The sequence below is a fragment of the Anabrus simplex genome, chromosome 5 (assembly GCF_040414725.1).
Source record: "Anabrus simplex isolate iqAnaSimp1 chromosome 5, ASM4041472v1, whole genome shotgun sequence".
NCBI lineage: Eukaryota > Metazoa > Arthropoda > Insecta > Orthoptera > Tettigoniidae > Anabrus > Anabrus simplex.
In genome coordinates this window covers 14,900,870-14,925,526 of record NC_090269.1, presented here as the reverse complement: position 1 = coordinate 14,925,526, position 24,657 = coordinate 14,900,870, and the positions used below count along the sequence as shown (strand labels likewise).

At 40.7% G+C, this 24,657-nt stretch overlaps 1 protein-coding gene across 1 annotated transcript in view; it reads right to left on the bottom strand.

Moving 5' to 3' along the window:
• The window catches only part of bma (SCY1-like protein bma), a 1,798,985-nt gene that overhangs the window by 586,681 nt on the left and 1,187,647 nt on the right, over positions 1–24,657 (bottom strand). The gene's annotated exons all lie outside the window — the stretch shown is intronic.

The window sequence follows — 24,657 nt, the reverse complement described above, 5'->3', positions numbered from 1 at the left end:
ACATCATCAATTCAAGCATACCGCTTCTTCCTCACCTGTTCCTTGATATAACCTCAGATTGTGGTGTCGGGTGTTCTTAGGTAAGAGTTCCTGTGGCCATGGAAGAGGAGCTGGATCGTTGTCCGATCCTCGACCGATCCAGCGATTCCCAAAGACTGCGTTCCGACGTTGTCGAACAGCCACTGCGAAGAGAACCGGCGCCCCATCGAGTTGAAACCAAACGACGCCTAAGATACCCGAATTTTGCAACTCCGGATGAACCAGGCATAAATCATCTGGAGTTAACTGTTCTTATTAACAGAACGATGCAAACATATGGGCCAAACAGATGCGTTTGTGTCATTCCGGCCCAGATCATGACGCGAAGTGGGTTTCGCTCGATTTCTTCAAAACAATGTGGATTTTATTTTCCCCAAAAGGAGCTGCGATAAATCCAAACCATGGCTCAGAAGTCGACAACAATGGGTATCTTACAATATAAATAATATATAATGAGGAGAGGTATTCGGAATTTGTGCGCACTCTGTATATATTTAAAACACAGTCCGCCAAGAGCTCCCCACCGGGCCTATTTTTATGAAATGTGCTTCATGTGAAAAATACTTACATTTATATGTGTCAACACTACAGTTTTCTTTATGTCAACTATTGATTGTATTTTATTTTACGAAATTGACGTGCAAACGATGATTTTCGCCTATAGACGACAAGTATGCTTTGTGCCTAGAGTCCGTCAAGGACTTTTACTTGGCCAATTTTCAAGTTGTTTGCTTTAAATTAAGGGGGGAGACCTAGCTCAACACGGGGAAAATAGACCAATATTCATTCGATTGTTATATACGCTACAAACGTTGTTGACAAATGATGCACATATCCCAGTATTGGTATGCTTAAGAGCAATCAGAAGCAACTTCAATAATGTCAAAATTCTAATTATAACATTTTAAAATAAAATGTTCAAAATTTCCCGCCTTTTTAACAATATATCATGGTTTCCTTCATTACTCTCTTACTGTTTCACGGATAATTATGATTTTTTCAGAGTTTCCTCCCATAGTATCGTACTACAATCTGTACCTCATTCAGATCAATAGGATTAAAATTAGATTTTATATAACATATTTAGAAAAATATTAATATTGTCTGGTGCTTGGAATAAAAACCCGATAAAAAATCCAAATCACAGTCTATGTTAATGATTGAGGTTCATTTTGTAGCTGGATGTTTGATACACACTTTAACAAAGGTAAAGTACGAACATTCTTATAAACTTGGAATTTATAAGGGAAACAGTGATATATTGTTAAAAAGTCTGGACTTTTTGAACATTTTATTTTAAAAATGAAAATTATTAAAATTCTGACATTATTGAAGTTACTTCTGGTTGCCAGGAAGCATGCCAATACTGGGATATGTGCAGCAATTGTCAACAACAATTGTAGCATATTTAACAATCGAATGAATATTAACCTATTTTTTTCCTTTGTTAAGCTGGGTCTCCCCCCTTAAAGGCACATTTTATACATCCCGCATTACTGCGTATTTTCGTTGATAGTTTTCACACATGGCACTGCCACGGTATCATTCTAACAACGTCTATGTTAACGAGCTAGACTAAAATAGAGAGGTGGAAACACTGCTTGGCTGAAGCTAATTGAACCAACGTCTGCCATCTTTTCAGTGGTATATAAGCAAGAGGGCATGGCCCTTGAATGATGAAAAAATGTTGAAAATGTGCATTATAAATATTTAATTATTCGGACGAAGCTTCCTTTCAGACTGACAAGAGATGGCAATACTTGTCCATGTATTTCTTCTACTGAGCGTATGCCTGCATGGATGTACACCCCTTTCCCCCAGTTGCAGATCGCCAGCAACCTGGGGGCGCATACCCCTCTTAAAATCCACCAGTCTCCTGTCATCTGGGAGGCACCTTCCCGAACAGACCCCACCATTGCCGTAGCCTTCTCCTCTCTCCTTCTCTCCACGGATAACCAGTAGCTGAGGAGGGCATCATCTTATAACGTGCATGACTGGTACTAAAAGTCTCTCTTATTACTACAACATTACTGTACCATTGTCTGTTAGGATAAGCACCTCTACCGGTTAATATCAGCCATGCATACACACCCAAGTAATGGCAAGACCTACTTCATTCTGTTACTGTCAACACATGGCACTACCACGGTATCATTCTAACAACGTCTATGTTAACGAGCTACACTAAAATAGAGAGGTGGAAGCACTGCCTGGCTGAAGCTAATTGAACCAACGTCTGCCATCTTTTCAGTGGTATATAAGCAAGAGGGCAAGGCCCTTGAATGATGAAAAAATGTTGAAAATATGCATTATAGAAGCACTGCTGCAAAATTAAAGACCGTTAGCCTAATCCTTAATGCAGTAAAAAACCATCTACCTCTGCGGAGATAGTTGGAATAAACAAATTCTAGGGATCATAGAATGTAAATAGCGCCACTTCATCCATGCTGCGGCGTGAAACGATCGTTTTTTTTTAAATTTTGCATTTAAATGAATGGTTTAAAAACATCTAACTGAAGATAGTTTTCCGTGGTTTCCCATTTTCAGACCAGGCAAATGCTAGGGCTGTACCTTAATTAAGGCCACGGCCGGTTCCTTCCCATTCGTATGTCTTTCCTAATCCATAAAACGTATCTGTGTCGGCGCGACGTAAAACAGATTGTAAAAAAAAAGCCTAGCATACATACATTTACTGGCTGTTCTCAATAGGTGAGACAAATCAGACGTTCAGATAGATTTCTCCCAAGCAAAATTTGCATGACACTTTCGTGTTTGTATTATTTTCAGGATAACTAATTCGAAATATTTTATTTAAACAGGGAAATGGAACTGCTTTAAACCTTTCACCTTCATATGTCTGTTACCTGAAAAACTGAAATCTAGAAATAACATAATTCAGAAGCTGTGCGGCACTACATGGGGCTCCTCGGCTGACACAACCGCCCTCAGTCTGGTCTTCTCAAAGCTGAGTGTTGCTCTCCGGTATGGCTCAACAGCAGTGATACCATCGTTATACGAAACGTTTTGATACTCAACTGAAAAAATGCCAACGACCAGCTACTACTTCACCAGGACATCATTGCTGCTGAATTCAGAACCCATCTATCAGGACAGCGAGACATCTGGTGGGTAATAATATTAAACCTCCTGCAAACGTGGAAGAAAGAATTGGTGGACAAGTTTCCAAGGCATTGCCAAAGGAATTATAAACACCCCAAGAAATCAATTTGTTTGCATCTGCCCCAGAAAACGAGGTCATCCCCGAACAGTATTAGTACAAACCATGACAGATGTGCTGACCTTCTCCACAAGTGGGGCAAGTTACCTCTCCAGAGTTCAGGTGCAATTTTTCCAGGCATACTATGAGGCACATCGTTCATAAGTGTCCATCACATTCATATAAAGGCATTTTCAGTGACTTTATGGAAGTGGATCCAACTGTAATAGACTTCGTTACAAATTGTAAATAATGCATTCTTTTTAGACGTGTATGGCCATTAGAGACCACAATAAGCAACATGTACACATTTTGCAGCCCGTCTGCTTTCTCCTGTCCAACCTCTGTTCTGCTGTTTTCCTTGACGAAAAACCTTGAAGTTACTGATCTGGTGTCGGTACTTAAGTTCTGTTAATAACGTCTTCGGGATTCAGTCATTTTCTTTTCAGATCCTTCTTGACTTCCCTGAATGGCTAATCACATGCGTTAGGTCTACTATCGAGTATGGTAAAAATGTTCTTAGTCAACCGCTTGTCTTCCATTCTAAATAGGTGGCCATAGAACTTAAGCCGTCGTTTCTTGATGGATTCCATCAGACGTTCGGTTTTCTGATATAGTTCCCGTCGTCTTCCCAACGTATTGTGCAGCCACGATCTTTGGGTCCATTATCTTTCGAAGGATCTTCCTCTCAAACTTATCAGCTTCTCTCAGCTCAGCCTTTCCAGTAAATCGGAGACATTCACTTCCATAGAGACATTCGGGTTTAATCACCATATTGTAATGTCTGAGTTTAGCTTGCATTGCAATTGCATTATTCTTGTATTAATTTATTTATTTATTTACGAATGTATTTATTTATTTATTTATTTATTTATTTATTTCATCATCATCATCATCATCTGTTTACCCTCCAGGGTCGGCTTTTCCCTCGGACACAGCGAGGGATCCCACCTCTACCGCCTCAAGGGCAGTGTGCTGGAGCTTCAGACTCTTGGTCGGGGATACAACTGGGGAGAATGACCAGTACCTCGCCCAGGCGGCCTCACCTGCTATGCTGAACAGGGGCCTTGTGGAGGGATGGGAAGATTGGAAGGGGTAGGCAAGGAAGAGGGAAGGAAGCGGCCGTGGCCTTATGTTAGGTACCATCCCGGCATTCGCCTGGAGGAGAAGTGGGAAACCACGGAAAACCACTTCCAGGATGGCTGAGGTGGGAATCGAACCCACCTCTACTCAGTTGACCTCCCGAGGCTGAGTGGACCCCGTTCCAGCCCTCATACTACTTTTCAAATTTCGTGGCAGAGCCGGGAATCGAACCCGGGCCTCTGGGGGTGGCAGCTAATCACGCTAACCACTACACCACAGAGGCGGAATTTATTTATTTATTTATTTAATTAATTTATTTATTTATTTATTTATTTATTTATTTATTTATATATTTTTATTAGATTTTCGAGTCCCTTCTTGGCCTTTCCGTTTCATTTACTAATACCTTCACTCGAAGTGTCAGACCACCTCCATCTCCATTTCCTTCTTACTAGCGTTAATAGAAGAGGGTGGTTGCTCAAACGTACTTCCTCTTAAAACAACAATCACGACCATCTAGACCACGTAGTAACGATTATATAAATCTAAAAAAAGTAACCACAACAACCTGCGAGTAAGTAAACGAGTGCGCGTCGTATCTGAAATTTATCTTTGGCGTGACGCGTTGCGAGTGCTGGGGCTACAAAGTAGCCAAGTTCTCGATGCGACGCATACCGATTACTAGAATGTAACGATTACTAAAATGTAACGATTAACATTTTATTTTCAGAAATAAATTTACGAGTAATTCCGCCTCCGTAGTGTAGTGGTTAGTGTGATTAGCTGCCATTCCCGGAGGCCCAGGTTCGATTTTCGGTTCTGCCACATAATTTGAAAAGTGGCACGAGGACTGGAACGGGCCCCACTCAGTCTCGGGAGCTGAACTTATTAGAGGGGGTTCGATTCTCCCCTCAGCCATCCACGAATTATTTTGGTGGTTTCCCACTTCTCCTCCAGGCATATGTCGGGACGGTACCCAACTTAATGCCACGGTCGCTTCTTTCTCTCCTCATTGTCTATGCTTTAAAATCCTCCCATCCACCCACGAGGTCCCTGTTCAGCATAGCAGGTGAGGCTGCCTGGGCCAGGTACTTGTCCTCTTCCCGAATTATATCCCCGACCCAAAATCTCACGCTCCACGACATTGCCCTTGAGGTGGTAGGGGTGGAATCCTTCAGTGACTCCGGGGGAAATCCAACCCTGGAGAGTAAACAGATTAAGAGAGAAAATTCGAGTAAAAACTACATTTCGTGAAAAGTTATGATTACGAGTAAAAATGACTAAAAGTGTAAAGGTTACAAGTAATTCAATTACCTCCCAACTCTTATTAAAATGTCGCTACTGTCTTTAAACCTTAAAACTATACTAGGTCATAAAATATCTCTCGCACTTTCGGAGGGAACTATTTAAGGGCGTATTTTTATCTCTACACTCTTCAGTTCAATATTACAAAATGGAATGGTTTGGTAATAATAATAATAATATTAACTGTGTGACTTGAGCTAACGGGAGCAGGCATTCTCATTTGCTGGTATTTAGACAGCTTGCGTGACGTTCTTTCTAGGAACAATTACATTTTGTAAAGAATAAAAGTTATGTTAGAAATTATTCATTACAAGAGGGCAGATTCAAAAGTTTCTCGGCAAGGTGACCGCAGTGTTAATCCCGGTCAATGATATGGAAGTTTTGAAATGAGAAGTCACCTGCTAGTGGGTCAGATTCTACGTAAAGCAGGTTGTTCCGTAGCTATGGTCACAATGTTAACGGTTTCGTAAACGTACAAGTTGCCTTTTTTAATTACATATCGTCCTTACCACCTTTAAAAGTACCGGTGCATACCTGTTTTCAGAATACTCGACAACTGATTTAAAACCATCCCATACATTGTTTACGTTTTCATCCGATTATAATTACTTTATTAAAACTTCCTCACACGTGTCTTATCCAGCATTTGGCACTGCCTACATTTAAAACCTTCCTTTCTATCACATTTATTTTTAACTAACAAGAGAACTGTCCATACTGTTATATCGAAATCGACAATGAAATTTAATAGAGAGGGTGTGGGTCCATAAGGAAACAATGTACAAAAATGGTAATCTACCATTTCGAAATGTAAGGATCTGAAATCGCTACGGAAATGTCTAACAGAATTGCACGCGTTAGCGTTATAGCTTGACGTGGACAGCCCTGGTGACCAGCTGAGCTTTCTGCGCTAGCCAGTTGATACATGTTCCTTTGAAAGAGCAAGCAAGAACCCGGCTAATATTCCAGAGCACTGTTTACGTTATTTCACTTCCCGTGAAATAACTTCGGAACAAAGGGAGATTGGTCGACATGTGATCGAACTGATTGAAAATCATCCCATGAGTGACAGCATCGTTCCGGAATCGTGTGTGGAGAGAAATGGTGACAGTGAAAGTGATAGTGGAAGCTGCGACACCTCATCTGCATTATCTGAAAGAGAAGGCAGCACACCATTGCCAGGAACAAGATGTGTTACGGATTCCATTTGTAGCCCCAAGTCTGATTCCCGTCAATCCAGTGAAGATGACACCGCAGTCACCTAGCAAATCTACTAGTTCAAGCTATGATTCCAGTCCACAGAAGAAAGTGAAACAAACGGTCGATCGTACGTACAAGACAAAAGCCGTATATTTATGGTTAAATAAGGGGGGTAAGAAGCGGCTTCATTAACCACTGTTTGCAGAAGTTTTAATGAGGTGACGTCACTACGACAATTGTACAGGAGGAAGAACTAATTCGAATCTACATCAGTAAGCCCCATTGAACACAGGAAATTGATGCACACAAAATTACTTTCTCGCTTTACAGAAGCAAGAAGACTGAAGCGGAATGTATGCGATGAAGACCTGCGATTGTGTGCCTTGGAAATTTCAAGGGAGATTTCAATGGGGCGACCTAATTTCAGCGCATGTGATAGTTGGTTGAGTACAGAATAAACAGTAGAAAAGTAACGAAATTTGTATTCCGTGCATATCTGCAAAAAGAAGACGAAAAACATATCGCAATGAAATATTTGGAAGCAGCTACAGAGCGATTTCTAGACTACACCCCTCCTTCAATATACAATACTGATCAGAGTGGTTTCTTGCGCGAAATGAAAGCGAAAGGATTCTATCGTTAGTTGGTGAGGAACATACAGAAACAGTTCCTCAATCAGTTAGTGCACTCACCCATTCGTACACAATTATGCCTACAATTAGTATGGCCGGTAATCCTTTCCCGAAATTATTCATTGTACTATAGGAGGCAACAGGAACTTTCGGTCCGAGAGCTTCCAAAGAAATGTTTCATGCCAACAATTTTATCGCAACAGCCACAAAATCAGGAAAATGGGGGAAAAGGAATTAAAGTATTGGTTTAAAGAATCCTTCTTCCCATTTGCGGAAGAGAAGTGTTTGCTACAGCTTAATTCCTGGACTACTGTTAGTGGTAAGAGCTGCCTTGAAGACATTCCTCCAGACAACAGTATGGAAATTCTCCAGATTCCTCCCGGCACTACAGGCAAAATACAGCCCGTAGACAAGTTTTTCTTCCGGCAGTGTAAGGCTTTGTATCGCCGCTCAACAGACATTGTGCCGACTTGTGAAGACTCTCAGTTTGATGTTTAACAGAGAAGCAGCATGCTGCAAATGCAGTCCTTCATTCATTTTCAAATTTTTCCCCACGGTTCAAGGAGATAATTAAATAATCGTGGTTCGCAACCAATTATTCAACGGAGAGACCTCCCGAGTTCGAAGTGCCTACAAAATATTGCCTTCAAACAAGTCAAGAAAACTGTGAAGAACAATGTGGCCTCATAGTGCATATCCGTTGTGCATGGTGTCAAAACTGTTTGTGTTCTTATCATGCAATTAACGCACCTCATTTATGTTTCACATTCGTTCCGTAAGAATAAAATAACCTTGGCGCGTGGCAGTCTGCCAGTTCGTTCTCTCTCTCTCTCCAGCACAACTGCAACTCCACTCCTCCGTGCGCCGCGCGAGCCAGCAAGAAGCAAGGGTTGTCCAGTAAGCTGCGTTGTCACATGGGTATTGTATCAAGATTTCGAAAACCTCCAGTTCAAAACCGCTGCTAAATTTTTCTACATCGCCATTCTATGCGTCTCCTCATAGTCTCTGCGAAATTTCATTGTCGATTTCGATATGACAGTATGGACAGTTCCCTTGTAAGACAAAGACTGTTCCGGACTTTCAAGCATTAATAGGTTAGAATGCAAAGTTACTGAAACGAGCAGTAAGTATAGTCTACGTTCACAAACATTAGGAGTATGGCCCATCACGACCCATATAATTTATGTTACTCTTGCTACATTACGGGAGAGCGGGTGGCCGACACTTTCTACTAATCACATTAGTTTGCAATCTAACCTGTTACTGCATAAAAATCCGGGCTTTAGCGATCACTAATACCATCTATCACTTCAGTTTCTCTATTCACTTTGACCTCACCAGCACTACATCCAGAATAATTTTCCCTCTAGTTGGTTCCAACACTTTAACTTCAGCTGCCATTTACAGATTAACTTGTTTGCCATTTGTTGGTCATGCTCAGTAGCGTTCTCATTACCTTCCCAATTAACATTTGGTAAATTCATATCACCACATACTATCATGTTTCTTTCCGTATCGTCTCCCACATAGCTGATTATCTTATCAAATAACTCCTTATCAGCGTGATCGCCACGCTTTCCAGGTCTGTTCACCCAAAAACCATCAACTTGCCTATTACCTTTAGAGATGAGCCCAACACTTAGAATGCCATGTTCCTCACTCTTTCGTAGATTACAAACTCTTCCTACGCCAGTGTACCGGAGTGTACCCTTGGAGAATGCCATCTAAAATATAAAACTCGCAACAACTAGCGCAAGAAGTGTGAACATTTCTCTACAGATGTCGCTATTATAAACATATGTTATGCTCTCTGGTTTGAATATTGACTATTAAAATTGTAGAGTAATTTTGTATGTTAAGGCTTACTGAACTGAATTGTTTATTCCTTCTTTTCGGTGTGTTAAAGCTTACAACACTTCTGTCTCTTCCTGCCAACTTAAGATGTTGGCCAATGACAAATTTTGTACATTTATTTTTCTACCAATAAACATTTTCTGGTATTTCTTGAATGGGGGGGGGGGTGTCGGACCTTAGCCCAGAGTTTTCTGGAACTTTCCTCTTGGCTATAAAAGCTGGCAAGTTTTGGGACCAAGTGGTCTTATTGATCGATCCAGTCTAGAAAGTGTTTATAAAGGAGGCGGAGGCGCCTCGTTCATCTTCGAGAGATCCACCAGCTCAAGAAAATGGCAGATGCTGATTAAAATCCTATAAATCTTCCAATGCTAGCTCTAATGAAAGGTTTCAAATCATTACTACTGTAACTTCAATTTTCTAAAATGTGAATTTCAAACTTTAAATGTAAATTTCAAACAAATCGAAGGAACTTAACCGAAATCACGGAATAGAGAGTGAGCTACCCTCTCGTGTTCTTTCTCAACTTGATTTTGAGGTGACTATGATTTTGTAACGTTTTTGATTTTGTAATCTCTGTAACTTAAATATTTTCTCGATCTAGTCACCTCAGTAGTATAGGCTTAGCCTCTGTAACTTTGGACCATAAGCCCAAATAGGGTTTTAAGGTTTACATTTCTATTTTCAAGGAGCGCAAGTGTCCGCCTGCTCGCGATTTTTATTTTTGGGCCAGGAACTTTAACCTGTTGTTTTCAAAAAGACCTAGTAGAATGGGTTCTCAATACCCGTGTTAAACTCTATGTCATTCATTTCTAGTAAGAATGTTAGACTGTTGAGCATTTAAAATAGTAAATGCTATTCTATTTTGTAAACTGTAGGTTGTGTCTTTGATAGGCCTGGAAGATGTGAAATTTTGAAAATAGATTACTGTGAATTCATAGAGCAAAGACGCTCTTCCTATTAATCTGAAGGTTGAATAGTGCATTTGGAAGGCTGGAATGATATAATGTTTGGAGTGTAGCGTCCTAGATACTTGATAGAGCAAAGATCTTACTATTGATGTGAAAGAAATTGGGAGATCCGTCTCCTTGACTGTTTGCTGAAAGGAACCTCAGCGCTCAGAGAGTATTTATAATTAAGCAGCTTCAAGCTCAAAGTTGTTAACTGATTATTATCCGATTTTCTAAAATTGTTAGCCAATCTTACGAATTTTTGTACCTGAATTTGTAAAGTTGAGACTTTGAAAAGAAACCAAAAGATAGCAGAGAAGGAAATATAGCTCTAATTTTGAAATTATAAATTAATCTTCTGACTGTCTTACATCCACCCATTCATGCCCGCACTTTCCTTCATCTCTGTAAACCACGGTATCCCCGTAACAACCAGAATGAATATTTCTCCTCTGGCCTTCCTTATATTCTCTATACAATAAAAACTCCAGTTCCGTGAGAACAATTCCGCATCCATAATATAACTTCTCAGCCATGCGTTATCTGTTAACAGATTACGTTACCTAATTATATTTCTAAATTTACAATACTTCTAAAATTTAACACTTTTTATATAATCCCTACTTGACTTCCAGGTCCCTGTACTTTTATCACCGCTCCCTAGTCCAAGCAGTTTCCCAGAATATACCTTCACACAACCCCTCTAAACAAACTTTGTAACTTACACTTACCACCGCGGTTCATGTGCAGGCCATCTGAGCGCAGATCCTTATCTCCTTCCCACCCGTTATGATGTATAAATCTTACTCCCAGGTTCCCACATACCCAATCCATAGTCACATTTAAATTCCCGATCACCTTACAGTCAGTAGCCCTCCTGTACATAATTCCACCGATATTCTCCGCTTCCTTAAACTTCTCCCGTGCTGCATTAACCAGATGTCACATATCCCCAGTTATGTTGGTACCTGTACATGCTTGCCTTACACTGTTGCTACCAACGTGGAAAACTCCCACCTCCTCTTCAACTTCCTCCTTCCTTTTTACTGTCCTCAACATCTGCCTTAACCTCATTCCTGGATAAGAGTCTGTCTTGTTTCCCTTTTCTCAACGCTCTTTTTTTTTTTTGCTATTTTGCTTAACGTCTCACCTGGTGTGAAAATGAGAAACCACGGAAAACCATCTTCAGGGCTGCCGACAGTGGGGTTCGAACCCACTATCTCCCGGATGCGAGCTCACAGCTGCGCGCTCCTAACCGCACGGCCAACTCGCCCGGTCAACGGCCTTTCCCCACATGCCTAACAATTGAGCCTTCCATGACCAGAGCCTCATCACCACCCACCTAATTTGATACCCCTCCCATCCTGGTCTCCCCTTTTTTTTCCAGGCGGCTGCATAACCTACTTCCTCCTCTCTTTCCTTTGTGCCATGATCCTGCTATACTCCCCTGTTCCTATCCTCTACTCTACATTTCTTAATCCTACCTTTTCCTATCCTACTTCTCCCCTCCTCTGTAACAGTTCTGTGATGTTCTACGTGCGTTGGCTCACACTGTTTTCTCTCTGATATCCGTGCTGATTTCTGCCCCTGATTAGAGCCCTTTCCTCTCAATTTCCTTCCCCTTAAAACATAAGACCACCTGTCTTCTTCAGCTCCCTCCTTTCCTTCCCATCCCTCTTGAACACCTACCGTATCCTGTACATTGTTTGTGAGACACCTAACTTCCTCCTTGTTCTCTGTGAGAATCCTAATTTTCTCCTTCAAATTCCCCAACTCCTTCGTCATACTCTTAACCACTCACACTCACAGTCCCTACATCCATATCAGGCGTTCATTGCGAAACAAAATAAAAACGTAAAATAATGTATTCTGTACATTTAAAAATCAAAGGAAAAGAATAGTTATCTACTGTAGGATATTACACAAACAAATACCAACTAATAAAATAACATTATAATATTATGGGGATATTAGTTCGCGTAATGTAAATAATCTGCTGACGCATTTCGATCCTGCGAGCAATAACAAGTAACGTATTGGAAACTTTCACTCCATAGTAACCACACTCAAGATAGAGAGACCCTGTTGAAAATATAGTTCATTCCAGGGCCTCCAGTGTCAACGAGAAATATGTTGACGAGTTAACTATGGAGTGCAGCTATGATCTACTCAGTATATAGCCATCACCTTTGTTAAAATTATTCGGGTGTTCAGCAATGTCTATCGTCCCACGAATAATTCTAGGTATAAAATGTCTCTCTTTATAAATGACGGAAGTTGCATCAAAAATGATTTGATGGTCATTATGTATAGCATGTTCTGCCACAGCAGACTTCTATGGCTCGCAAAGACTTGCCTGCGATGTTCGTTAACCATCGTTGCTACCTTCTTACATGTTTGGGCAACATAAACTGATCCACAGGAGCAAGGAAGCATATATATATATATATATTCCAGGATCGAAAAGCGTCAGCAGATTATTTATATATTACACGACCTAATATACCCAAATTATTACAATTTCATTTAGTGGTCGTGAAAGTCAACGTACAGTATTAAGATAATAAAATAACCACCACAATACTACTTAGGCGTATTATTATTATTATTATTATTATTATTATTATTATTATTATTATTATTATTATTATTATTATTATTTGATCATGCTACGTCCTAAGAGAAATGAAAATTGCCGTTAATTACTGAATATAAAAAAGAACACACAAAAATGACACGCAATATACTACTGTATCTAATAAAATACCTGTACTACGATGTTCTAAACTACAATTAAAACTATCTTAAATCCAACAAGTTAACGGGAATAATAGAAATATGGATAAAACTAAATAATTAGACAGATTATTACAGCTGATAGATTACTATTATTATTATTCCTACTCTACGAGATGGAAATTAAATTTGACCTTAAATGCTGAAGAAAGGGGATGTCTAAAATATATTTTTCACAACTCCTCTCTAAACTACACCGGCGACTTGAAATGCAAATATCGGGATATAGGAATCGGATTATTAATGTTTACTCGACCGTATGCTAACAATGGTATGTTAAAATGCAAAGTGTAACAATGATCACCAATGATACAAAGACCGTCAACTATCTTTTAAGTGAATTCTTTTGAATTCTCTTAAATTCTTTAATAACACATTAGAAATGTTATCGTATTATTTTATGCCGTTCTTCACAGGTGCTACGGATATCTTGTACCTAGGTCTATACGGATATACGTTACAATTCCATGAAATAAACTGTCTATAAATCATGGTCGGAAACAGCGTGAACCGAGTATATTGAGCGTTAGAGCATTGGTTATACTGATGATTAATGTGAAAAATTACATGGATATCTCGCTCAGTTGTCATTGTATCAGCTGCTTAAGTCAACCAATCAGATCACTTCGCGTCGAATTCAAATGGGCTTTACGAGGCGGTGTTGTGGCGTGGTTGGGCTTGAGAGCCAATGCCACCGTAGCGCGGGCGAGCCTATCAGCAGGGAGGTCCTTGTTCAAGATCCTCCCCTGGAGAAGTGTATTTCTTCTATTGGCGCTCTCAAGCCGGTCATAAGCCGCGTGTAGATTTAGAAACACCGACCCGCAGAGCTCCTCCGGGAAGCTATCTGATTGGCTAACTTCAGCAGCTCATGAAACGTCAACGGTTCGAAATGTCTACATTTTTCTTTTCAAATTACATATCAGTATGGACATCGCTCTACCACTTATATACCTGGTTCGTGTTATTCCCGACCACTCTGTATAAGTATTCTACCAACAACCAGTGGCGGCTGGTGTTATCTGAAGCTGGGTGTTGCACAAACATATTCAGCGTCACATTTTTATAGCTTACAGAAATACCAAGAAACTCTATTATCGTTAGGTAATGAACTACATTCCCAGCTAAAACTGTGATATATCTGGCAATTACTACCCAGGAAACAAGAGGCTAATTATACACTGTAACTACAGTTACACTTAATAATAATGTTATTGGCTTTACGTCCCACCAACGACTTTTTACGGTTTTCCGAGACGCCGAGGTGCCGGAGTTCTTTTACATGCCAGTAAATCTACTGACAAGGGGCGGACGTATTTGAGCACCTTCAAATACCACCGGACTAAGCCAGGATCGAATCTGCCACGTTGGGGTCAGAAGGCCAGTGCCTCAACCGTCTGAGCCATTCAGCCTGGAGCAGTTACTTTTGCCTCACTTGAACTGAACATTTGCCGTCATCTTCTTCATTGGTAATATTGTGGGTAGTCTAATATGGCGTGGAAGAAAATTACCCAGCAATTTTGCCGTGCTGTTAGGGTCGCGTAGCTGTGAGCTTGCATTCGGGGTAGAGTGGGTTCGAATACCACTGTCGGGAGCCCTGAGGATGGTTTACGACGGTTTCCCATTTTCACGCCAGGCAAATGCTGTGGCTGTGCCTTAATTAAAACCACTGTTGCTTCCTTCCAACTCCTAGTCCTTTCCTATCCCATCATCACCGTAAGACCTATCTGCGTCGGTGCAACGTAATTTAAAATTTGAAAAGTTAAAAAGTTAAAATGAATTACCTTTGCGAGAGGAGAGAAAGTAGGAATGAAGTAATCTCCGCAGAGCGGCGCCATCTAACGGGGACAATTGGAACTGTTTCTGGGTAGGGGACTTGCTAGTCTCCTGAGACCGATATTGGCGAGCATGCTACTGATGCTATGCAGACTTAGGCTCGTCCCTACTGAGGTGCATTGCGCCGCGCTGTCCGCTAGAGAGTTGCCGTAGGAAAGCATACCCCCCGAGTTTGATTCGAAGCCAGCAGAAGTTATTAGTCCTTCACGAAGCATTAGTACAGGGAACGACCGAAGATAGCTGATTTTAGCATGTTTTCGAATACATGTTAGGTTTATTAAACTAAAACATTAGAAGAAAAGGTGACAAATGAAGTGCAAAATTATTGGGAGTTGTGCAACCCTGCAACAATACCACGAACCGCCCCTGCCAACAACACTATAGATATTTAGACACAAACATAATATTTTCTGTTGCCCCCAACCCAGATACGGAACAAACTAAAACCTAACCTACATAATCTACCGAACACCAAGGGAAGTACTCAATGAACAATTTAAATAAATATCAAGATTGACTGATCCTCCGTGGCTCAGGTGGCAGCACGCCGGCATCTCACCGGTGAGTTCCGCGGTTCAAATCCTGGTCACTCCATGTGAGATTTGTGCTGGACAAAGCGGAGGCGGGACAGGTTTTTCTCCGAGTACTCCGGTTTTCCCTGTCATATTTCATTCCAGCAACACTCTCCATTATCATTTCATTTCATGCGTCATTAATTAATCATCCCCCCAGAGGAGCGCGACAGGCATCAGCAGGCGGCACAATTCCTATCCTCGCCGCTAGATGGGGGCTTCATTCCTACCATTCCTGAACCGGCAGAATGAGTGGAAGCAGGCCGTGCATTTTCATTTTTCATCAAGACTGATTACTACTTACACTAAAACACCAATATTTGTTTCACTAAATGAATCACACACACATCTGTTATTATCTACTACTAACATCACTGTGGTGGGGGAGAGCACTTTCAAGAACCGATCGTCCGCCGCTGCGTCCTACAAAAGTATCTTATAGAGCGTGTTTCTTCATTGTAATTTTACGAAAATGAGGATGGTATTTTTCATAATTGTTGAGATAATGATGTAGTTATTACACATAAGATAAATTACAATCCTAGAGACAGTTTTCATTATTAGAAAGATTTAAATGAAATACGGAGATTACTTAACGACATTTGGTTGAGCTTCACGAAATGCTAAATTTGCTGATGTGAGCTGGTCAATTTATTCTTGCTGTATTGAAGGCCTCAGGACATTTTAATTAATTCTCACTGGCTGACAGTGCCATTGAAGAGGCAAGCGCTCAGCCAATACAGTCACTGTCTGCGTGCAACAAGTGCGCCCAGAGATAACCTCTTTCCAGTGGCCTTAAACATCATTTCTCTCTTTCACCAGAACACTGAAAATAATTTTGGGACTATGCATATCGGTTCATTCATATAGAACTGGTTAAATGTTAAAAGCCTCGTTAAATTGTACTCTGAACGGTAGCTTTACAATTATTATTTATTGGAAATGGAAGACATTCGTATATTTATAGACCGGTATTGTAACATAATTTTGATATGAATAAAATAAAATAAAATAAATTTTTTAAAAAATATTCACCTCACGCTTTGGCGTCAATCGTAACAGACCACTAACTATTGTACCACTGTATTGTGACAATTGTAATATAATTATAATATCTGCCCTAATATTGGACGCTAATTGTAATATAAATAAATATAACATTTCATTGATCAAAATATTATTTATTTGGTCCGTAACTGAGTGTGAATATCATTTGCTGACTTCCAAAGAAATAAATTTTAAAATGAGTGAATTAACAAATAAATGACAATACTGCTCCACTCATTTGCGTTTTAGGAGACTTAGCTCGGAAAGGTCACTGTAGTCCAGCCTCTATTAGGCAAAAGCTTCTTAGAATATTCTGCCTTACAAACTGTGTTTATAGTCACTTCTGCCCAACAGTCTTTTACACACTTGTTTATCAAAAATTACACTTTAAACCGGGGCAATAAGTGCCCATACTAAATGGCCTGAATGTAAAATTAGAAGGTATAACAGGATCTGACATGAAACAAAGGCTACGAGGCGAAACACTTGCACCCCCTAAATGCCCCGAAATTGCAGAGGCTAAGCCTATACTACAGAGGGGTGACTAAATGTTAAAATTTGAATGCCAAAAAATGCGTTTGGAATTTACAGATTTAGAACATTTCTTTCACCCCATAACAAGTTGAATGGGAATCAACAGAGGGTGAACAGTCTTTGTTGCCTTAATTTACATGTTTCCCAGCAGGGATTTAAGCAGATCCTCAGACTTGCCAAAAATTTACGTTTAAACAATGACTTTAGAACGTTACATTAATCAAAGCCGCTTGAAACCTTCCCCTCAAGTTATCTGCCTGGAGCTATCACATGTCAAGAAATTTCTGCCATTACATTGAGTAGATGGGCTTTCCGATCGACGGCAGGTAGCCCTGCCTCGTAATTACGCCGCACTCACTAAACCGGAGCGATGAAGATGACAATACGGCCGTATAGCGCTAAAATGATAGCATCTCAGAGGGGAAGATTCTAGAACTCTCTTGAGATATGCAGAATACCTGTACACATTCACCATTTCAATTGGCTAGAGAAATACACACAAAATTCCTGATCAGTTAATGACTTAAGGAAGAGGGAAACGGGAGAGGAAGACAATGAGTCGGTGCATTTCGCCTCTGTATTTTAGACACAGCCCTGAAGATGTATTCTCGTGGTTTCCCAATTTCACACCAAAAATGCTGTGAATGCACCTTAATGAAGGCCACAGTCAATTTCTTTCCACTCTTGGTCCTCTCCATGCCTATCCGTGTCGCTGCGACCTGAAGAAAATTGTAAGAGAAAAGATATACCGGTATGTGAATTTCTGAGTTACAAGGAGAAACAAACTCATGCAGACGAGAGAGCGAGGACATATTCTGTGGTATCCTCTTACCACATGCAGGGATACTGAAAATTAATGCTTTCTTTCGCTGCACCCACAGGGTATGTAAATAGTTCCGACAAATCGAAAGAAAGGAAAAATTATCTCTTCCTTTCGCAGGGTTCAGAATTGTAGTTAATTAATTGTAATTACTGTTTTACCGCTAAAATGATTCGCCATCTGTTCGTTTACAGCCTCTATGTACATGTTTAATACGTCGGACATGAATATCTTTCAAAAGCGTGCCTTTCCGTCCACCGTCTTTTCACCATCCATATGACGTTCACTTGTTGCCTGGTTACCATGTCGATTTTTGTCAACACAATGGTGGGTGGTGGAGGTTATTAATGTGTCGAGGAGAACTACAACTGAACAACCATCCTCTTTATAACACTAATCAGAGAGGAAAACTGGAAGGGATCTGACACTTCTTTGGTCAAAGAAAAACAAGAGTCACCAGGGAAGTGAAAAATGAAAGACTCCCTAGGCCTCGAATACTCTAATACCACCGACGTTGAAAAAGAATAAGAGTTGACCAAGGGAGGTCAAATAGGATAGATGAAAGTGAGGAACCTGAAACATGTTAGTGGAAACAATGCTAGGACTCAGGTAAGGTACCCGTGGTCACAACCCACGCTCAGAAGTTAAGAGCCCTTGGGGCCCAAATTAGTCGCTTTTCACGACAGGCAAGGGATACCGTGTGTGTTACTCTACCGCCCCCACCCACAGTGGGAAGGCTGTCAACGCCAAATTACTGACGCTAATTCCAGATTATGAAGGCCACGGCCGCTTTCTTCCCACTCCTAGTCCTTCCCTGTCCCATCGTCGCCATAAGACCTATCTGTGTCGGTGCGACGTAAAGCAACTAGCAAATAATTCCAGATAAATCTACAGCCCCGAAACATATCTACGTTTAAAAAATGTACTTTAGACAGTGGCGACTCGTGGTGTAGGCCTATTCTCTCTCCATTTCTCTCTTCCACCCCACGTTAACTCTTTCACACACAAAAATACACGCAAAAACCGAGTAACAGACTCTACTCTTCCATCCAAGGGCGCCCATGCCCGGTAGGCAAGGGGGGGGGGGGCACCGCCTAGCTCTCGGGGAAGGGCAAAAATCTAATCTAGTCCGGTGTTATTCTTTCAAGAAAATGATTCAAAAGTCGGTATTACGTAGAAGTGGTAGTACCACTCCCAACCAACAGGCAGGGGAAACCGTGGGTGTTATTCTACCGCCATTCATCTTCCAAAATTTTAAAAACACTACATACCCCCAGGTCTAGGCCCCACCTAAAAACTGTCATATGGGCGCCCATGCTTCCACCCGTCTTTGAAATTCTCCGTCTACCGGTTTAGATCACGTGGTGACGAAGTCCATCCTAATGTTCTTTTGGGTGACAGGGGGTGAGTGAATAATTATGGTGGTAAATATCCCACTCCAACTCGCAAAAGCGCATGCGCAGAAACTATTGCAATTTATATACATGGGAACAAAACATGACGACCTCGCTTCACACCAAACAAGTATCACTTAGAACTCGTTAACTGTGCAGGGTGCAGGCTGTGATTCACTGCTGGCTTCCAGGTCACTTCCAAGAACTGGGGCCGTCATGTTTTGTCCCCAAGCATAGCTTTGGCTCCAAACCGTTGCCTGCGTGATTCGTAATAAGGCTTCCGCGTGGCAGCTTACACAACGCGAAATACGTTCTAGTTCCAGACTCGCCGCTAGACTTCGTGCTAGTCCTCCACTGTTTAACATTGACGTGTATGGAAATTGTGAAGGGAAAAATTAAATTAGTGAGTTTTTAGGTCAGAAAAACCTTTAAAATAATTATATTAGGTGTTGTTTTGTGCATTCAGCTTCTAGGGAGTAAATAGTTTCTATTTAAACGTAAGTTTAAGATAATTTTTCGTTCATAATTATAAATATACGAGGTTCTGTATTTACCGTCGAGAGAGTATTTATTGTAGTCGTCCGACTCCTTGGCTGAATGGTCAGCATTGAAGCGTTCGGTTCAGGGGATCCCGGGTTCGATTCCCCGGGCGGGTCGGGAATTTTGATCGCACATTTCATATTATATTCTCTGGTTCGGGGACTAGGTATTTGTGTTTGTCCCAACACGTTCCTCTTCATACAACATACTACACTACCAACCACCACAGAAAACACGTAATGGTGATTATATCCCTCCATATAACGTTGGCGACAGGAAGGGAATCCGGCCGTAAAACAAGGCCAGATCGACATGTTCGACACAGTTCGCACCCGCGACCCCACAACCGTGGAAAATACGGTAGAAAAAGAAGAAATAAAATAATATTTATTGTAAACATTTTATTCACAGGATTTTCATTGCGCTTGCTAAACAATTGCTTATTGCTGTATTTCATTCTGCATAAGTAAACTTCACAAAGGTAGCGGAATTTCTTTCCACGAATTTCCAGCAAATACAGAATTATCAGAATATGCGTCAAAATTATATCATGTCGGAGTGACGAGAAACATAGCATGTGACAACCTTCCTCGAAATCTGTAGTATGTAGTGAACATTTTGAAAGCACTTAATTTAGCATTTCTGCTAAAACCAGACGCTTTCTTCCTAATTCAATTCCAACGCTTCATTCAGGATATCCATCGTATTTGCATGACAAGAGTAGGCATAATAAAACGCGTAAGTGGTAGTGGTGATTGTTTTTAGAAGAAGTACAACTAGGCAACCATCCTTTATATAACACTAACCAGAGAGAAAAATGGAACGGTTCCGACACTTCGAAAAATGAATGTATAGGTCAAAGGAAGAGTAGGGCCACGAAGGGCATGAAAATGAACGATGCACTGGGCCTCGAACACTCTAATACTGTCGAGGTCAAAAGGAACAAGAGTTGACCAAGGGAGGTCGGATAGGACATATGAAGGTGAGGAGGTGGCACAAGTGAGTGGAAGCAATGCCAGGACTCAGCTAAGATCCTCGTGGTCGCCAACCCACGCTCTCTGGTTTAGAGCCCCTGGGGACGCTTTTAGTCGCCTCTTATGACAGGCAGGGTCTACCGTGGCTGTTATTCTACCGCCCCACCCACTGGCCCTATTTTCAAGTCGCAACTATACGTATGAGCTCTTCGGTGATATATTAATTTTTCTTTATTAAACTTCATAGAGATAACGCAGCGTTTTATCTTTGTAATGTGCTTCTATGCGCAAAATGTTCTCGTAAACGCCAATTGGAATCGTGCTGAGGAATGGAGGGCTAGCCTGACATCAGGCGGCCCTATTTGAAGTACTGCTACACTGCCATTACTTATCTCGTATTGAACGCTCCAAATGCCCGCTAGCATTATTGTTTCCGTAAACTCACAGGACCGCTAGCATGAAGCGGATATTTCAATTCAGCCAGGAATCAACACGCTCGTGAGAGGTGACTATAGCAGTGGAGAGAGCTGGCGAAAATTGAAAACATAATTCACATGATCGCAAACTTGTATTTCCTGCAATATTCTTTAACTTAAATTAAATGCCATGCATATTAAACCAATTCGGGTGTCCACTTGCGAGTATGTCAACAGCCAGGAGACGACTTGAGAGCCATGAAATTACCATTTTGTGTGACTTCGAATTCAAGTCTGATCTCTCCTACACCATCAGGGCATCACCACCATATCAGGATATTGTTTACACAAATTGTGGTTATTTTGAGTTCGGCGCTTCTTCAAGGTGCAGTGTTGTCGATTGCCAGACTCAACACAGAATCGCGAATGAAGAAATAACGAAACCGTCCCCACCCACATCACTTTGTACGTGAGTGGTGGTGGTGCTAAATATCTATTTATTTAAAATCCTAGGCTGATTTTTGATACCTGGAGTTTGAGAGAACAGTTGAACCGATTGACATCGTAAAGCATTCTGACGAAAGGTCTCGGCCTCTGTGGACTTGCAGACTGTCTTTAAAAGCATAAACATTTCCTTCCATTTATTTTTAAATTACTAAAGAAAAATGTATCATTCTGATTGGCCAAAGCGCTTGCCAGAACATTAAAGCCACCTGCTGGTCCACTGCCGTCCACGTGCGTGACGGGAATTCTGAAGGGCACACATGCATGCGCGCACGCATGCTCCGTCTGGTATGACGTCCCCTTACTGTAGACTACGTTACTGAGCGGTCAGTCGTGAACTCATGGTTTGTCGAGAATATTTCATTTACAGTTTTTGGATTCGTTTAGCTAATTGGTGACAGTCCCAATGGCAGCTGGAATCGTGGACACCATTTCTATAGCGCGACGTGTAAATGCATACAGTCATCACTTACTTTTATCATTTGAAAGTATCAACTACTTCCCTGACAATCTGGGCTGCCAAAAGGACAAAGTTCCAAGCGAAACAAATTGAGGAGTACAACTAGACAATCAACTCCTCTTAACACCAATAAAAAGAGAAAAAGGAAGATGTTCATTCCTTTGGAGAGTGTTGGTAACGGCAACAGAATGATAAAGGCCATTAATTATGTGAAACAGGAAGACACCCATAGGCCTCATAAATGTAATACCATTGAAGTAGAAAGACAACAAGGGTTGAACGTGGGGTCATAGACGAAAGATGCAAGTGCGGAACCTGCCTCAGGTAAGAGGAAACAAATACTACTATTATTATTACCATGTTTTTGTGGAACAGGGAGGTGAAATAAAGTGATAGTATGAATGGGTGGATATGGAGAAGATTCCATAACAATTTAAAAATTTAAAATCATGTTTTATTTTTTCCCTTTCTTACTTCTTTTCTTTTCAGATTTTAAACTTGCTAAGCAATAACAAATAATTCAATACAATAATTTAGCTCATGAGCTCGAGAAATAATGTTAGAAAAGTTTAGAATAATCAGACAACATGATTTAACAACATGAGCTTGAAGCTCCCCAGTTACAATTTTAACAAGAGCACCACTGCTCCCTTCAATAAATCCACAAGGAAACTGAGCTCCAAAATTTACTACATTTACAAGGAGCTCTTTGCTCCACAGAGTTTCTGTCTATGAGACTATTCTCAGAAATTTACAAGATCCAGGCCTCTTAAAGGTACAATATACATTTTACCAAAAACAAACAGTATTCACTGTCTAATCTGCCCAACAGGAAATAGAATAATAGTAGTTAACTTTAACAGAGGTGATAAATACCCATTCTACACGGCCTTAGCGGAAGAAGAAGGAGGTTAACGTTACTGGCCGCAAATCAAAATGTTATGAGGCGAACACTTGCGCTCCTTTGGAATTCACTAGAATTTCATTAAAACCCTATGTGAGCTTATGGGCCGACGTTACAGAAGCTAGGCCTATGCTTCGGAGGTGACTAGGTGGAGAGAAATGTTGAGGTTACAAAATTACGCGACAGATTTTAAAGATTACAAAATCATAGGCACCTCAATACCAAGTTAGAGGAGAATAAATGAGGGGTTTCGCTCTTTATTCCCTAGTAGACCTGGTTTAAAGATTTACAAAGTTACATTAAGGAAATATTCTGAAACCTTCCTCTCAAACTAGCTTTCTGCGATGATTACATAATTAAAATATGTCTGCCATTACCTTGTGCTGGAGGACCGTCCGGAGATGGGCGGGGCGCGTCTCTATGAACACATTCTACTGCTGGACTGGAGCGATCGAAAAGACAACATGGCCCAAAAGGTTGCAGCTTTTATAACGGAGAGGAAGGTTCCAGAAATCTCTGGGCCGAACCCCTGGACACACCCACAATTACCATTGGATTATCCAAAACATATCAACAATCATTGATTGGTGGATTACAGTAAATAAATGTACAAAATTCCTTATTGGCTACAATTTTAAGCCGGTGGGAAGAGATAGAAGTGCTGATAACCTCAGAATATCAGAAATGATATACAAACAATTCTGTTTAAGAAACCTTGACACAAAAAATTACTTTGAAATTGATTCTTCATCCTCGCACCAGAGGGTGCACATAAGTTGATAGTAGAGACATCCGTCGATAAATGGTCAAACTTCTTCAGAAATGAGTTTCATTCTTCATGTTGTAAACGGCCTTCTGAAAGGCACTTAATTTAAATGCGTGGAGCGGGCGTACCTCCGGTACAATTATTATTATTATTATTATTATTATTATTATTATTATTATTATTATTATTATTATTATTATTATTATTATTATTATTATTATTATTATTATTATTATTATTTCAGAAATATCATTCACACAGTTCAATTATGCATACTGAACCATATAACAAACTATAAACAGATACAAATCAAAACACTTCACACAAATCTCGACCAGAACCTAGCAACATCAAGTGTATTCCGTGTTGCATGAAAATGATCATCTTCAGTGCAGGAAGATGAACACACTGTACACTGGAGCATATGCTACGTAGTTTGGTCTTTGCCATAGTCACATTTGATGTTGCCAGCACTGATATAGCCCCATATTGCTACGTTGACTTCGGATATGCCCATTCCTTTCCTCAGACTTTTCAAAGACATCCAGACAGACCTGTCTTCATGACATACAGGTGGAAAACGTTCTGCAACTGTCATCTGCCCTGGAATGACCAGGAAAGTCCATTGGACACTCTATGTCCTACGATGTCGGCATGTTCTCTGGTGACACATTTGGTGCTTACCCGACAAAATTAATTAAATCGCAGCCATAGACGCCTAAGAGAGTTTCGGATTACGCGGTCTGCCATCCAGTGTGCCTGATGAAAACGGGGAGTCGAAATTGACAAGCAGACAGCCAGATGGTGTCAAATTGAAATG